Genomic DNA, 14,602 nt, shown 5'->3' on the forward strand with positions numbered 1-14,602 from the left:
AGATCAGGCAGGACAGGTCCAGACTACAAACCCTTCCGAGGCACCAGCTCTCTAAAACACTTCCTAGGTGTGGAAATTGTTTCAATGTTTACATCTAGTTTGAGTTTTTGCCGTTTAACTCTGTGACTTGATGAGGATTGCGTAACAAGAAGTAAACATTTACTTAACTAAACCAAATGGTGTTCATGCAAAATCTCATGACGCTGCAAGCAGGATTCGAACCTACGCGGGGAAACCCCATTGGATTTCAAGTCCAACGCCTTAACCACTCGGCCATCGCAGCTGCGTCCGTATGATGTCACGGTTGTCGTATACGAGCCATGCACTACTCACGTCAGGCCGAGACATAAAAAATAAAGTTACAGAAGGACGGGGCACGTACCAGCAGTGCCCTGTTGTCCTCACTTATTTTGCGTGCTTTCATACAATTAATAAAAATAGCAATATGCATCACTCAAAGTGAGTGACAGGGCACCGATGAGCGGTAATCAATCACTGCACATTTCTATCCTCGTTTCCCTATATCACGGCGGTGGCAACGGGCCCTTAAGTGTACTCAGAAAGAGTCCAAAAGCTTAAACAAGACACGCTTCATAAAAAAAAGTACTCTTTTCATGACTTGTCTAGATCAGGTAGGACAGGTCCAGACTACAAACCCTTCCGAGGCACCTGCTCTCTAAAACACTTCCTGGGTGTGGAAATTGTCTCAATGTTTACATCTAGTTTGAGTTTTTGCAGTTTAACTCTGTGACTTGATGAGGATTGCGTAATGAGAAGTGAACATTTACTTAACTTAACCAAATGGTGTTCATGCAAAATCTAATGCCGCTGCAAGCAGGATTCGAACCTACGTGGGGAAACCCGATTGGATTTCAAGTCCAACGCCTTAACCACTCGGCCATCGCAGCTGCGTGAGTATGATGTCACAGTTGTCGTATACGAGCCATGCACTACTCACGTCAGGCCGAGACATAAAAAATAAAGTAACAGAAGGACGGGACACGTACCAGCAGTGCCCTGTTGTCCTCACTTATTTGGCATGCTTTCATACAATTAATAAAAATAGCAATACGCATCACTCAAAGTGAGTGACAGGGCACCGATGAGCGGTAATCAATCACTGCACATTTCTATCCTCGTTTCCCTATATTACGGCGTTGGCAACGGGCCCTTAAGTGTACTCAGAAAGAGTCCAAAAGCTTAAACAAGACACGCTTCATAAAAAAAAGTACTCTTTTCATGACTTGTCTAGATCAGGCAGGACAGGTCCAGACTACGAACCCTTCCGAGCCACCTGCTCTCTAAAACACTCCCTGGGTGTGGAAATTGTCTCAATGTTTACATCTAGTTTGAGTTTTTGCCATTTAACTCTGTGACTTGATGAGGATTGCGTAACGAGAAGTGAACATTTCCTTAACTAAACCAAATGGTGTTCATGCAAAATCTCATGACGCTACAAGCAGGATTTGAACCTACGCGGGGAAACCCCAATGGATTTCAAGTCCAACGCCTTAACCACTCGGCCATCGCAGCTGCGAGAGTATGACGGCACAGTTGTCGTATACGAGCCATGCACTACTCACGTCAGGCCGAGACATAAAAAATAAAGTAACAGAAGGACGGGGCACGTACCAGCAGTGCCCTGTTGTCCTCACTTATTTTGCATGCTTTGATACAATTAATAAAAATAGCAATACGCATCACTCAAAGTGAGTGACAGGGCACCGATGAGCGGTAATCAATCACTGCACATTTCTATCCTCGTTTCCCTATATTACGGCGGTGGCAACGGGCCCTTAAGTGTACTCAGAAAGAGTCCAAAAGCTTAAACAAGACACGCTTCATAAAAAAAGTACTCTTTTCATGACTTGTCTAGATCAGGCAGGACAGGTCCAGACTACGAACCCTTCCGAGCCACCTGCTCTCTAAAACACTTCCTAGGTGTGGAAATTGTTTTAATGTTTACATCTAGTTTGAGTTTTTGCCATTTAACTCTGTGACTTGATGAGGATTGCGTAACGAGAAGTGAACATTTCCTTAACTAAACCAAATGGTGTTCATGCAAAATCATACTACGCTGCAAGCAGGATTCGAACCTGCGCAGGGAAACCCCATTGGATTTCGAGTCCAACGCCTTAACCAGTCGGCCATCGCAGCTGCATGAGTATGATGTCACTGTTGTCGTATACGAGCCATGCTCTGCTCATGTCAGGCGGAGACCAAAAAAATTAAGTAACGGAAGGACGGGGCACGTACCAGCAGTGCCCTGTTGTCCTCGCTTATTTTGCATGCTTTCATACAATTAATAAAAATAGCAACATGCATCACTCAAAGTGAGTGAAAGGGCACAGATGAGTGGTAATCAATCACTGCATGTTTCTACCCACTTTTCCCTATATTACGGCGGTGGTAACAGGCCCTTAAGTGTACTATGAAAGAGTCCAAAAGCCTAAACAAGACATGCATCATAAAAAAAAGTACTCTTTTCATGACTTGTCTAGATCAGGCAGGACAGGTCCAGACTACAAACCCTTCCGAGCCACCAGCTCTCTTAAACACTTCCTGGGTGTGGAAATTGTCTCAATGTTTACATCTAGTTTGAGTTTTTTCCATTTAACTCTGTGACTTGATGAGGATTGCGAACAAGAAGTGAACATTTCCTTAACTAAACCAAATGGTGTTCATGCAAAATCTCATGACGCTGCAAGCAGGATTCGAACCAGCGCAGGGAAACCCCATTGGATTTCGAGTCCAACGCCTTAACCACTCGGCCATCGCAGCTGCGTGAGTATGATGTCACTGTTGTCGTATACGAGCCATACTCTGCTCATGTCAGGCCGAGACCAAAAAATAAAGTAACAGAAGGACGGGGCACGTACCAGCAGTGCCCTGTTGTCCTCACTTATTTTGCATGCTTTCATACAATTAATAAAAATAGCAACATGCATCACTCAAAGTGAGTGAAAGGGCACCGATGAGCGGTAATCAATCACTGCACATTTCTATCCTCGTTTCTCTATATTACAGCGGTGGTAACGGGCCCTTAAGTGTACTCAGAAAGAGTCCAAAAGCTTAAACAAGACACGCTTCATAAAAAAAAGTACTCTTTTCATGACTTGTCTAGATCAGGCAGGACAGGTCCAGACTACGAACCCTTCCGAACCACCTGCTCTCTAAAACACTTCCTGAGTGTGGAAATTGTCTCAATGTTTACATCTAGTTTAAGTTTTTGCAGTTTAACTCTGTGACTTGATGAGGATTGCGTAATGAGAAGTGAACATTTACTTAACTAAACCAAATGGTGTTCATGCAAAATCTCATGCCGCTGCAAGCAGGATTCAAACCTACGCAGGGAAACCCCATTGGATTTCAAGTCCAACGCCTTAACCACTCGGCCATCGCAGCTGCGTGAGTATGATGTCACAGTTGTCGTATACGAGCCATGCACTACTCACGTCAGGCCGAGATATAAAAAATAAAGTAACAGAAGGATGGGACACGTACCAGCAGTGCCCTGTTGTCCTCACTTATTTGGCATGCTTTCATACAATTAATAAAAATAGCAATACGCATCACTCAAAGTGAGTGACAGGGCACCGATGAGCGGTAATCAATCACTGCACATTTCTATCCTCGTTTCCCTATATTACGGCGGTGGCAACGGGCCCTTAAGTGTACTCAGAAAGAGTCCAAAAGCTTAAACAAGACACGCTTCATAAAAAAAAGTACTCTTTTCATGACTTGTCTAGATCAGGCAGGACAGGTCCAGACTACGAACCCTTCCGAGCCACCTGCTCTCTAAAACACTTCCTGGGTGTGGAAATTGTCTCGATGTTTACATCTAGTTTGAGTTTTTGCCATTTAACTCTGTGACTTGATGAGGATTGCGTAACGAGAAGTGAACATTTCCTTAACTAAACCAAATGGTGTTCATGCAAAATCTCATGACGCTACAAGCAGGATTCGAACCTACACGGGGAAACCCTATTGGATTTCAAGTCCAACGCCTTAACCACTCGGCCATCGCAGCTGCGTGCGTATGATGTCACTGTTGTCGTATACGAGCCATGCGCTACTCATGTCAGGTCGAGACCTAAAAAATAAAGTAACGGAAGGACGGGGCACATACCAGCAGTGCCCTGTTGTCCTCACTTATTTCGCATACTTTCATACAATTAATAAAAATAGCAATATGCATCACTCAAAATGAGTGACAGGGCACAGATGAGCGGTAATCAACCACTGCACATTTCTACCCTCGTTTCCATATATTACGGCGGTGGCAACGGGCCCTTAAGTGTACTCAGAAAGAGTCCAAAAGCCTAAACAAGACACGCTTCATAAAAAAAATTACTCATTTCGTAACTTGTCTAGATCAGGCAGGATAGGTCCAGACTACAAACCCTTCCGAGCCACCTGCTCTCTAAAACACTTCCTAGGTGTGGAAATTGTTTCAATGTTTACATCTAGTTTGAGTTTTTGCCATTTAACTCTGTGACTTGATGAGGATTGCGTAACGAGAAGTGAACATTTCCTTAACTAAACCAAATGGTGTTCATGCAAAATCACACTACGCTGCAAGCAGGATTCGAACGTGCGCAGGGAAACCCCATTGGATTTCGAGTCCAACGCCTTAACCACTCGGCCATCGCAGCTGCATGAGTATGATGTCACTGTTGTCGTATACGAGCCATGCTCTGCTCATGTCAGGCGGAGACCAAAAAAATAAAGTAACGGAAGGACGGGGCATGTACCAGCAGTGCCCTGTTGTCCTCACTTATTTTGCATGCTTTCATACAATAAATAAAAATAGCAACATGCATCACTCAAAGTGAGTGAAAGGGCACAGATGAGTGGTAATCAATCACTGCATGTTTCTACCCACTTTTCCCTATATTACGGCGGTGGTAACAGGCCCTTAAGTGTACTAAGAAAGAGTCCAAAAGCCTAAACAAGACATGCATCATAAAAAAAAGTACTCTTTTCATGACTTGTCTAGATCATGCAGGACAGGTCCAGACTACAAACCCTTCTGAGCCACCAGCTCTCTAAAACACTTCCTGGGTGTGGAAATTGTCTCAATGTTTACATCTAGTTTGAGTTTTTTCCATTTAACTCTGTAACTTGATGAGGATTGCGAACAAGAAGTGAACATTTCCTTAACTAAACCAAATGGTGTTCATGCAAAATCACACTACCCTGCAAGCAGGATTCGAACCTGCGCAGGGAAACCCCATTGGATTTTGAGTCCAACGCCTTAACTACTCGGCCATCGCAGCTGCATGAGTATAATGTCACTGTTGTCGTATACGAGCCATACTCTGCTCATGTCAGGCCGAGACCAAAAAATAAAGTAACAGAAGGACGGGGCACGTACCAGCAGTGCCCTGTTGTCCTCACTTATTTTGCATGCTTTCAGACAATTAATAAAAATAGCAATACGCATCACTCAAAGTGAGTGACAGGGCACCGATGAGCGGTAATCAATCACTGCAGATTTCTATCCTCGTTTCCCTATATTACGGCGGTGGCAACGGGCCCTTAAGTGTACTCAGAAAGAGTCCAAAAGCTTAAACAAGACACGCTTCATAAAAAAAAGTACTCTTTTCATGACTTGTCTAGATCAGGCAGGACAGGTCCAGACTACGAACCCTATCGAGCCACCTGCTCTCTAAAACACTTCCTGAGTGTGGAAATTGTCTCAATGTTTACATCTAGTTTGAGTTTTTGCAGTTTAACTCTGTGACTTGATGAGGATTGCGTAATGAGAAGTGAACATTTACTTAACTAAACCAAATGGTGTTCATGCAAAATCTCATGCCGCTGCAAGCAGGATTCAAACCTACGCAGGGAAACCTCATTGGATTTCAAGTCCAACGCCTTAACCACTCGGCCATCGCAGCTGCGTGAGTATGATGTCACTGTTGTCGTATACGAGCCATGCGCTACTCATGTCAGGTCGAGACCTAAAAAATAAAGTAACGGAAGGACGGGGCACATACCAGCAGTGCCCTGTTGTCCTCACTTATTTCGCATACTTTCATACAATTAATAAAAATAGCAATATGCATCACTCAAAATGAGTGACAGGGCACAGATGAGCGGTAATCAATCACTGCACATTTCTACCCTCGTTTCCATATATTACGGCGGTGGGAACGGGCCCTTAAGTGTACTCAGAAAGAGTCCAAAAGCCTAAACAAGACACGCTTCATAAAAAAAATTACTCATTTCGTAACTTGTCTAGATCAGGCAGGATAGGTCCAGACTACAAACCCTTCCGAGCCACCTGCTCTCTAAAACACTTCCTAGGTGTGGAAATTGTTTCAATGTTTACATCTAGTTTGAGTTTTTGCCATTTAACTCTGTGACTTGATGAGGATCGCGTAACGAGAAGTGATCATTTCCTTAACTAAACCAAATGGTGTTCATGCAAAATCACACTACGCTGCAAGCAGGATTCGAACCTGCGCAGGGAAACCCCATTGGATTTCGAGTCCAACACCTTAACCACTCGGCCATCGCAGCTATATGAGTATGATGTCACTGTTGTCGTATACGAGCCATGCTCTGCTCATGTCAGGCGGAGACCAAAAAAATAAAGTAACGGAAGGACGGGGCACGTACCAGCAGTGCCCTGTTGTCCTTCATTATTTTGCATGCTTTCATACAATTAATAAAAATAGCAACATGCATCACTCAAAGTGAGTGAAAGGGCACAGATGAGTGGTAATCAATCACTGCATGTTTCTACCCACTTTTCCCTATATTACGGCGGTGGTAACAGGCCCTTAAGTGTACTAAGAAAGAGTCCAAAAGCCTAAACAAGACATGCATCATAAAAAAAAAGTACTCTTTTCATGACTTGTCTAGATCAGGCAGGACAGGTCCAGACTACAAACCCTTCTGAGCCACCAGCTCTCTAAAACACTTCCTGGGTGTGGAAATTGTCTCAATGTTTACTTCTAGTTTGAGTTTTTGCCATTTAACTCTGTGACTTGATGAGGATTGCGTAACGAGAAGTGATCATTTCCTTAACTAAACCAAATGGTGTTCATGCAAAATCACACTACGCTGCAAGCAGGATTCGAACCTGCGCAGGGAAACCCCATTGGATTTCGAGTCCAACGCCTTAACCACTCGGCCATCGCAGCTATATGAGTATGATGTCACTGTTGTCGTATACGAGCCATGCTCTGCTCATGTCAGGCGGAGACCAAAAAAATAAAGTAACGGAAGGACAGGGCACGTACCAGCAGTGCCCTGTTGTCCTTCATTATTTTGCATGCTTTCATACAATTAAGAAAAATAGTAACATGCATCACTCAAAGTGAGTGAAAGGGCACAGATGAGTGGTAATCAATCACTGCATGTTTCTACCCACTTTTCCCTATATTACGGCGGTGGTAACAGGCCCTTAAGTGTACTAAGAAAGAGTCCAAAAGCCTAAACAAGACATGCATCATAAAAAAAAGTACTCTTTTCATGACTTGTCTAGATCAGGCAGGACAGGTCCAGACTACAAACCCTTCTGAGCCACCAGCTCTCTAAAACACTTCCTGGGTGTGGAAATTGTCTCAATGTTTACATCTAGTTTGAGTTTTTTCCATTTAACTCTGTAACTTGAGGATTGTGAACAAGAAGTGAACATTTCCTTAACTAAACCAAATGGTGTTCATGCAAAATTACACTACGCTGCAAGCAGGATTCGAACCTGCGCAGGGAAACCCCATTGGATTTCGAGTCCAACGCCTTAACCACTCGGCCATCGCAGCTGCATGAGTATGATGTCACTGTTGTCGTATACGAGCCATACTCTGCTCATGTCAGGCCGAGACCAAAAAATAAAGTAACAGAAGGACGGGGCACGTACCAGCAGTGCCCTGTTGTCCTCACTTATTTTGCATGCTTTCATACAATTAATAAAAATAGCAACATGCATCACTCAAAGTGAGTGAAAAGGCACAGATGAGTGGTAATCAATCATTGCGCATTTCTACCCTCTTTTCCCTATATTACGGCGGTGGTAACGGGCCCTTAAGTGTACTAAGAAAGAGTCCAAAAGCCTAAACAAGACACGCTTCATAAAAAAATAATTACTCTTTTCATGACTTGTCTAGATCATGCTGGACAGGTCCAGACTACGAACCCTTCCGAGGCACCTGCTCTCTAAAACACTTCCTGGGTGTGGAAATTGTCTCAATGTTTACATCTAGTTTGAGTTTTTGCCGTTTAACTCTGTGACTTGATGAGGATTGCGTAACAAGAAGTAAACATTTAGTTAACTAAACCAAATGGTGTTCATGCAAAATCTCATGACGCTGCAAGCAGAATTCGAACTTACGCAGGGAAACCCCATTGGATTTCAAGTCCAACGCCTTAACCTCTCGGCCATCGCAGCTGCGTGAGTATGATGTCACAGTTGTCGTATATTAGCCATGCACTACTCACGTCAGGCCGAGACATAAAAAATAAAGTAACAGAAGGACGGGGCACGTACCAGCAGTGCCCTGTTGTCCTCACTTATTTTGCATGCTTTCATACAATTAATAAAAATAGCAATACGCATCACTCAAAGTGAGTGACAGGGCACCGATGAGCGGTAATCAATCACTGCACATTTCTATCCTCGTTTCCCTATATTACGGCGGTGGCAACGTGCCCTTAAGTGTACTCAGAAAGAGTCCAAAAGCTTAAACAAGACACGCTTCATAAAAAAAAGTACTCTTTTCATGACTTGTCTAGATCAGGTAGGACAGGTCCAGACTACGAACCCTTCCGCGCCACCTGCTCTCTAAAACACTTCCTGGGTGTGGAAATTGTCTCAATGTTTACATCTAGTTTGAGTTTTTGCCGTTTAACTCTGTGACTTGATGAGGATTGCGTAACAAGAAGTAAACATTTAGTTAACTAAACCAAATGGTGTTCATGCAAAATCTCAAGACGCTGCAAGCAGGATTCGAACCTACGCGGGGAAACCCCATTGGATTTCAAGTCCAACGCCTTAACCACTCGGCCATCGCAGCTGCGTGAGTATGATGTCACAGTTGTCGTATACGAGCCATGCACTACTCATGTCAGGCCGAGACATAAAAAATAAAGTAACAGAAGGACGGGGCACGTACCAGCAGTGCCCTGTTGTCCTCACTTATTTTGCATGCTTTCATACAATTAATAAAAATAGCAATACGCATCACTCAAAGTGAGTGACAGGGCACCGATGAGCGGTAATCAATCACTGCACATTTCTATCCTCGTTTCCCTATATTACGGCGGTGGCAACGGGCCCTTAAGTGTACTCAGAAAGAGTCCAAAAGCTTAAACAAGACACGCTTCATAAAAAAAAGTACTCTTTTCATGACTTGTCTAGATCAGGTAGGACAGGTCCAGACTACGAACCCTTCCGAGGCACCTGCTCTCTAAAACACTTCCTGGGTGTGGAAATTGTCTCAATGTTTACATCTAGTATGAGTTTTTGCAGTTTAACTATGTGACTTGATGAGGATTGCGTAATGAGAAGTGAACATTTACTTAATTTAACCAAATGGTGTTCATGCAAAGTCTCATGCCGCTGCAAGCAGGATTCGAACCTACGTGGGGAAACCCCATTGGATTTCAAGTCCAACGCCTTAATCACTCGGCCATCGCAGCTGCGTGAGTATAATGTCACTGTTGTCGTATACGAGCCATGCGCTACTCATGTCAGGTCGAGACCTAAAAAATAAAGTAACGGAAGGACGGGGCACATACCAGCAGTGCCCTGTTGTCCTCACTTATTTGGCATGCTTTCATACAATTAATAAAAATAGCAATACGCATCACTCAAAGTGAGTGACAGGGCACCGATGAGCGGTAATCAATCACTGCACATTTCTATCCTCGTTTCCCTATATTACGGCGGTGGCAACGGGCCCTTAAGTGTACTCAGAAAGAGTCCAAAAGCTTAAACAAGACACGCTTCATAAAAAAAAGTACTCTTTTCATGACTTGTCTAGATCAGGCAGGACAGGTCCAGACTACGAACCCTTCCGAGCCACCTGCTCTCTAAAACACTTCCTGGGTGTGGAAATTGTCTCAATGTTTACATCTAGTTTGAGTTTTTGCCATTTAACTCTGTGACTTGATGAGGATTGCGTAACGAGAAGTGAACATTTCCTTAACTAAACCAAATGGTGTTCATGCAAAATCTCATGACGCTACAAGCAGGATTCGAACCTACGCGGGGAAACCCCATTGGATTTCAAGTCCAACGCCTTAACCACTCGGCCATCGCAGCTGCGTGAATATGATGTCACAGTTGTCGTATACGAGCCATGCACTACTCACGTCAGGCCGAGACATAAAAAATAAAGTAACAGAAGGACGGGGCACGTACCAGCAGTGCCCTGTTGTCCTCACTTATTTTGCATGCTTTGAGACAATTAATAAAAATAGCAATACGCATCACTCAAAGTGAGTGACAGGGCACCGATGAGCGGTAATCAATCACTGCACATTTCTATCCTCGTTTCCCTATATTACGGCGGTGGCAACGGGCCCTTAAGTGTACTCAGAAAGAGTCCAAAAGCTTAAACAAGACACGCTTCATAAAAAAAGTACTCTTTTCATGACTTGTCTAGATCAGGCAGGACAGGTCCAGACTACGAACCCTTCCGAGCCACCTGCTCTCTAAAACACTTCCTGAGTGTGGAAATTGTCTCAATGTTTAAATCTAGTATGAGTTTTTGCAGTTTAACTCTGTGACTTGATGAGGATTGCGTAATGAGAAGTGAACATTTACTTAACTAAACCAAATTGTGTTCATGCAAAATCTCATGCCGCTGCAAGCAGGATTCAAACCCACGCGGAGAAACCCCATTGGATTTCAAGTCCAACGCCTTAACCACTCGGCCATCGCAGCTGCGTGAGTATGATGTCACTGTTGTCGTATACGAGCCATGCGCTACTCATGTCAGGTCGAGACCTAAAAAATAAAGTAACGGAAGGATGGGGCACATACCAGCAGTGCCCTGTTGTCCTCACTTATTTCGCATACTTTCATACAATTAATAAAAATAGCAATATGCATCACTCAAAATGAGTGACAGGGCACAGATGAGCGGTAATCAATCACTGCACATTTCTACCCTCGTTTCTATATATTACGGCGGTGGCAACGGGCCCTTAAGTGTACTCAGAAAGAGTCCAAAAGCCTAAACAAGACACGCTTCATAAAAAAAATTACTCATTTCGTAACTTGTCTAGATCAGGCAGGATAGGTCCAGACTACAAACCCTTCCGAGCCACCTGATCTCTAAAACACTTCCTAGGTGTGGAAATTGTTTTAATGTTTACATCTAGTTTGAGTTTTTGCCATTTAACTCTGTGACTTGATGAGGATTGCGTAACGAGAAGTGAACATTTCCTTAACTAAACCAAATGGTGTTCATGCAAAATCATACTACGCTGCAAGCAGGATTCGAACCTGCGCAGGGAAACCCCATTGGATTTCGAGTCCAACGCCTTAACCACTCGGCCATCGCAGCTGCTTGAGTATGATGTCACTGTTGTCGTATACGAGCCATGCTCTGCTCATGTCAGGCGGAGACCAAAAAAATAAAGTAACGGAAGGACGGGGCACGTACCAGCAGTGCCCTGTTGTCCGCGCTTATTTTGCATGCTTTCATACAATTAATAAAAATAGCAACATGCATCACTCAAAGTGAGTGAAAGGGCACAGATGAGTGGTAATCAATCACTGCATGTTTCTACCCACTTTTCCCTATATTACGGCGGTGGTAACAGGCCCTTAAGTATACTATGAAAGAGTCCAAAAGCCTAAACAAGACATGCATCATAAAAAAAGTACTCTTTTCATGACTTGTCTAGATCAGGCAGGACAGGTCCAGACTACAAACCCTTCCGAGCCACCAGCTCTCTAAAACACTTCCTGGGTGTGGAAATTGTCTCAATGTTTACATCTAGTTTGAGTTTTTTCCATTTAACTCTGTGACTTGATGAGGATTGCGAACAAGAAGTGAACATTTCCTTAACTAAACCAAATGGTGTTCATGCAAAATCACACTACGCTGCAAGCAGGATTCGAACCTGCGCAGGGAAACCCCATTGGATTTCGAGTCCAACGCCTTAACCACTCGGCCATCGCAGCTGCATGAGTATGATGTCACTGTTGTCGTATACGAGCCATACTCTGCTCATGTCAGGCCGAGACCAAAAAATAAAGTAACAGAAGGACGGGGCACGTACCAGCAGTGCCCTGTTGTCCTCACTTATTTTGCATGCTTTCATAAAATTAATAAAAATAGCAACATGCATCACTCAAAGTGAGTGAAAGGGCACAGATGAGTGGTAATCAATCATTGCGCATTTCTACCCTCTTTTCCCTATATTACAGCGGTGGTAACGGGCCCTTAAGTGTATTAAGAAAGAGTCCAAAAGCCTAAACAAGACACGCTTCACAAAAAAATAATTACTCTTTTCATGACTTGTCTAGATCATGCAGGACAGGTCCAGACTACGAACTCTTCCGAGGCACCTGCTCTCTAAAACACTTCCTGGGTGTGGAAATTGTCTCAATGTTTACATCTAGTTTGAGTTTTTGCCGTTTAACTCTGTGACTTGATGAGGATTGCGTAACAAGAAGTAAACATTTACTTAACTAAACCAAATGGTGTTCATGCAAAATCTCATGATGCTGCAAGCAGGATTCGAACCTACGCGGGGAAACCCCATTGGATTTCAAGTCCAACGCCTTAACCACTCGGCCATCGCAGCTGCGTGAGTATGATGTCACAGTTGTCGTATACGAGCCATGCACTACTCACGTCAGGCCGAGACATAAAAAATAAAGTAACAGAAGGACGGGGCACGTACCAGCAGTGCCCTGTTGTCCTCACTTATTTTGCATGCTTTCAGACAATTCATAAAAATAGCAATACGCATCACTCAAAGTGAGTGACAGGGCACCGATGAGCGGTAACCAATCACTGCACATTTCTATTCTCGTTTCCCTATATTACGGCGGTGGCAACGGGCCCTTAAGTGTACTCAGAAAGAGTCCAAAAGCTTAAACAAGACACGCTTCATAAAAAAAAGTACTCTTTTCATGACTTGTCTAGATCAGGCAGGACAGGTCCAGACTACGAACCCTTCCGAGCCACCTGCTCTCTAAAACACTTCCTGAGTGTGGAAATTGTCTCAATGTTTACATCTAGTTTGAGTTTTTGCAGTTTAACTCTGTGACTTGATGAGGATTGCGTAATGAGAAGTGAACATTTACTTAACTAAACCAAATGGTGTTCATGCAAAATCTCATGCCACTGCAAGCAGGATTCAAATCTACACAGGGAAACCCCATTGGATTTCAAGTCCAACGCCTTAACCACTCGGCCATCGCAGCTGCGTGAGTATGATGTCACAGTTGTCGTATACTAGCCATGCACTACTCACGTCAGGCCGAGACATAAAAAATAAAGTAACAGAAGGACGGGGCACGTACCAGCAGTGCCCTGTTGTCCTCACTTATTTTGCATGCTTTCATACAATTAATAAAAATAGCAATACGCATCACTCAAAGTGAGTGACAGGGCACCGATGAGCGGTAATCAATCACTGCACATTTCTATCCTCGTTTCCCTATATTACGGCGGTGGCAACGGGCCCTTAAGTGTACTCAGAAAGAGTCCAAAACACTTCCTGGGTGTGGAAATTGTCTCAATGTTTACATCTAGTTTGAGTTTTTGCAGTTTAACTCTGTGACTTGATGAGGATTGCGTAATGAGAAGTGAACATTAACTTAACCTAACCAAATAGTGTTCATGCAAAATCTCATGCCGCTGCAAGCAGGTTTCGAACCTACGTGGGGAAACCCCATTGGATTTCAAGTCCAACGCCTTAACCACTCGGCCATCGCAGCTGCGTGAGTATGATGTCACTGTTGTCGTATACGAGCCCTGCGCTACTCATGTCAGGTCGAGACCTAAAAAATAAAGTAACGGAAGGACGGGGCACATACCATCAGTGCCCTGTTGTCCTCACTTATTTCGCATACTTTCATACAATTAATAAAAATAGCAATACGCATCACTCAAAGTGAGTGACAGGGCACCGATGAGCGGTAATCAATCACTGCACATTTCTATCCTCGTTTCCCTATATTACGGCGGTGGCAACGGGCCCTTAAGTGTACTCAGAAAGAGTCCAAAAGCTTAAAGAAGACACGCTTCATAAAAAAAAGTACTCTTTTCATGACTTGTCTAGATCAGGCAGGACAGGTCCAGACTACAAACCCTTCCGAGCCACCAGCTCTCTAAAACACTTCCTAGGTGTGGAAATTGTTTCAATGTTTACATCTAGTTTGAGTTTTTGCCGTTTAACTCTGTGACTTGATGAGGATTGCGTAACAAGAAGTAAACATTTACTTACCTAAACCAAATGGTGTTCATGCAAAATCTCATGACGCTGCAAGCAGGATTCGAACCTACGCGGGGAAACCCCATTGGATTTCAAGTCCAACGCCTTAACCACTCGGCCATCGCAGCTGCGTGAGTATGATGTCCCAGTTGTCGTATACGAGCCATGCACTACTCACGTCAGGCCGAGA

At 43.8% G+C, this 14,602-nt stretch overlaps 18 non-coding genes across 18 annotated transcripts; all 18 read right to left on the reverse strand.

Moving 5' to 3' along the window:
* Positions 1 to 201: 201 nt before the first annotated feature.
* Positions 202 to 283, reverse strand: TRNAS-UGA (transfer RNA serine (anticodon UGA)). The gene has a single exon. It is a non-coding gene; the product is annotated as a tRNA-Ser (tRNA).
* A 543-nt stretch (positions 284 to 826) lies between these two features.
* TRNAS-UGA (transfer RNA serine (anticodon UGA)) lies at positions 827 to 908 on the reverse strand. The gene has a single exon. It is a non-coding gene; the product is annotated as a tRNA-Ser (tRNA).
* A 1,167-nt stretch (positions 909 to 2,075) lies between these two features.
* On the reverse strand, positions 2,076 to 2,157 carry TRNAS-CGA (transfer RNA serine (anticodon CGA)). Its single transcript has one exon. It is a non-coding gene; the product is annotated as a tRNA-Ser (tRNA).
* Positions 2,158 to 2,699: 542 nt separating this feature from the next.
* On the reverse strand, positions 2,700 to 2,781 carry TRNAS-CGA (transfer RNA serine (anticodon CGA)). The gene has a single exon. It is a non-coding gene; the product is annotated as a tRNA-Ser (tRNA).
* Positions 2,782 to 3,323: 542 nt separating this feature from the next.
* TRNAS-UGA (transfer RNA serine (anticodon UGA)) lies at positions 3,324 to 3,405 on the reverse strand. Its single transcript has one exon. It is a non-coding gene; the product is annotated as a tRNA-Ser (tRNA).
* A 1,168-nt stretch (positions 3,406 to 4,573) lies between these two features.
* On the reverse strand, positions 4,574 to 4,655 carry TRNAS-CGA (transfer RNA serine (anticodon CGA)). Its single transcript has one exon. It is a non-coding gene; the product is annotated as a tRNA-Ser (tRNA).
* Positions 4,656 to 5,197: 542 nt separating this feature from the next.
* On the reverse strand, positions 5,198 to 5,279 carry TRNAL-CAA (transfer RNA leucine (anticodon CAA)). The gene has a single exon. It is a non-coding gene; the product is annotated as a tRNA-Leu (tRNA).
* A 1,167-nt stretch (positions 5,280 to 6,446) lies between these two features.
* On the reverse strand, positions 6,447 to 6,528 carry TRNAS-CGA (transfer RNA serine (anticodon CGA)). Its single transcript has one exon. It is a non-coding gene; the product is annotated as a tRNA-Ser (tRNA).
* A 544-nt stretch (positions 6,529 to 7,072) lies between these two features.
* TRNAS-CGA (transfer RNA serine (anticodon CGA)) lies at positions 7,073 to 7,154 on the reverse strand. The gene has a single exon. It is a non-coding gene; the product is annotated as a tRNA-Ser (tRNA).
* A 539-nt stretch (positions 7,155 to 7,693) lies between these two features.
* On the reverse strand, positions 7,694 to 7,775 carry TRNAS-CGA (transfer RNA serine (anticodon CGA)). Its single transcript has one exon. It is a non-coding gene; the product is annotated as a tRNA-Ser (tRNA).
* Positions 7,776 to 8,944: 1,169 nt separating this feature from the next.
* TRNAS-UGA (transfer RNA serine (anticodon UGA)) lies at positions 8,945 to 9,026 on the reverse strand. Its single transcript has one exon. It is a non-coding gene; the product is annotated as a tRNA-Ser (tRNA).
* A 543-nt stretch (positions 9,027 to 9,569) lies between these two features.
* TRNAS-UGA (transfer RNA serine (anticodon UGA)) lies at positions 9,570 to 9,651 on the reverse strand. The gene has a single exon. It is a non-coding gene; the product is annotated as a tRNA-Ser (tRNA).
* A 543-nt stretch (positions 9,652 to 10,194) lies between these two features.
* Positions 10,195 to 10,276, reverse strand: TRNAS-UGA (transfer RNA serine (anticodon UGA)). The gene has a single exon. It is a non-coding gene; the product is annotated as a tRNA-Ser (tRNA).
* Positions 10,277 to 11,443: 1,167 nt separating this feature from the next.
* On the reverse strand, positions 11,444 to 11,525 carry TRNAS-CGA (transfer RNA serine (anticodon CGA)). Its single transcript has one exon. It is a non-coding gene; the product is annotated as a tRNA-Ser (tRNA).
* Positions 11,526 to 12,066: 541 nt separating this feature from the next.
* Positions 12,067 to 12,148, reverse strand: TRNAS-CGA (transfer RNA serine (anticodon CGA)). The gene has a single exon. It is a non-coding gene; the product is annotated as a tRNA-Ser (tRNA).
* A 544-nt stretch (positions 12,149 to 12,692) lies between these two features.
* On the reverse strand, positions 12,693 to 12,774 carry TRNAS-UGA (transfer RNA serine (anticodon UGA)). The gene has a single exon. It is a non-coding gene; the product is annotated as a tRNA-Ser (tRNA).
* A 1,059-nt stretch (positions 12,775 to 13,833) lies between these two features.
* On the reverse strand, positions 13,834 to 13,915 carry TRNAS-UGA (transfer RNA serine (anticodon UGA)). Its single transcript has one exon. It is a non-coding gene; the product is annotated as a tRNA-Ser (tRNA).
* A 543-nt stretch (positions 13,916 to 14,458) lies between these two features.
* TRNAS-UGA (transfer RNA serine (anticodon UGA)) lies at positions 14,459 to 14,540 on the reverse strand. The gene has a single exon. It is a non-coding gene; the product is annotated as a tRNA-Ser (tRNA).
* Positions 14,541 to 14,602: the final 62 nt, after the last annotated feature.

Source organism: Lissotriton vulgaris, chromosome 11, assembly GCF_964263255.1.
Source record: "Lissotriton vulgaris chromosome 11, aLisVul1.2, whole genome shotgun sequence".
Lineage (NCBI taxonomy): Eukaryota > Metazoa > Chordata > Amphibia > Caudata > Salamandridae > Lissotriton > Lissotriton vulgaris.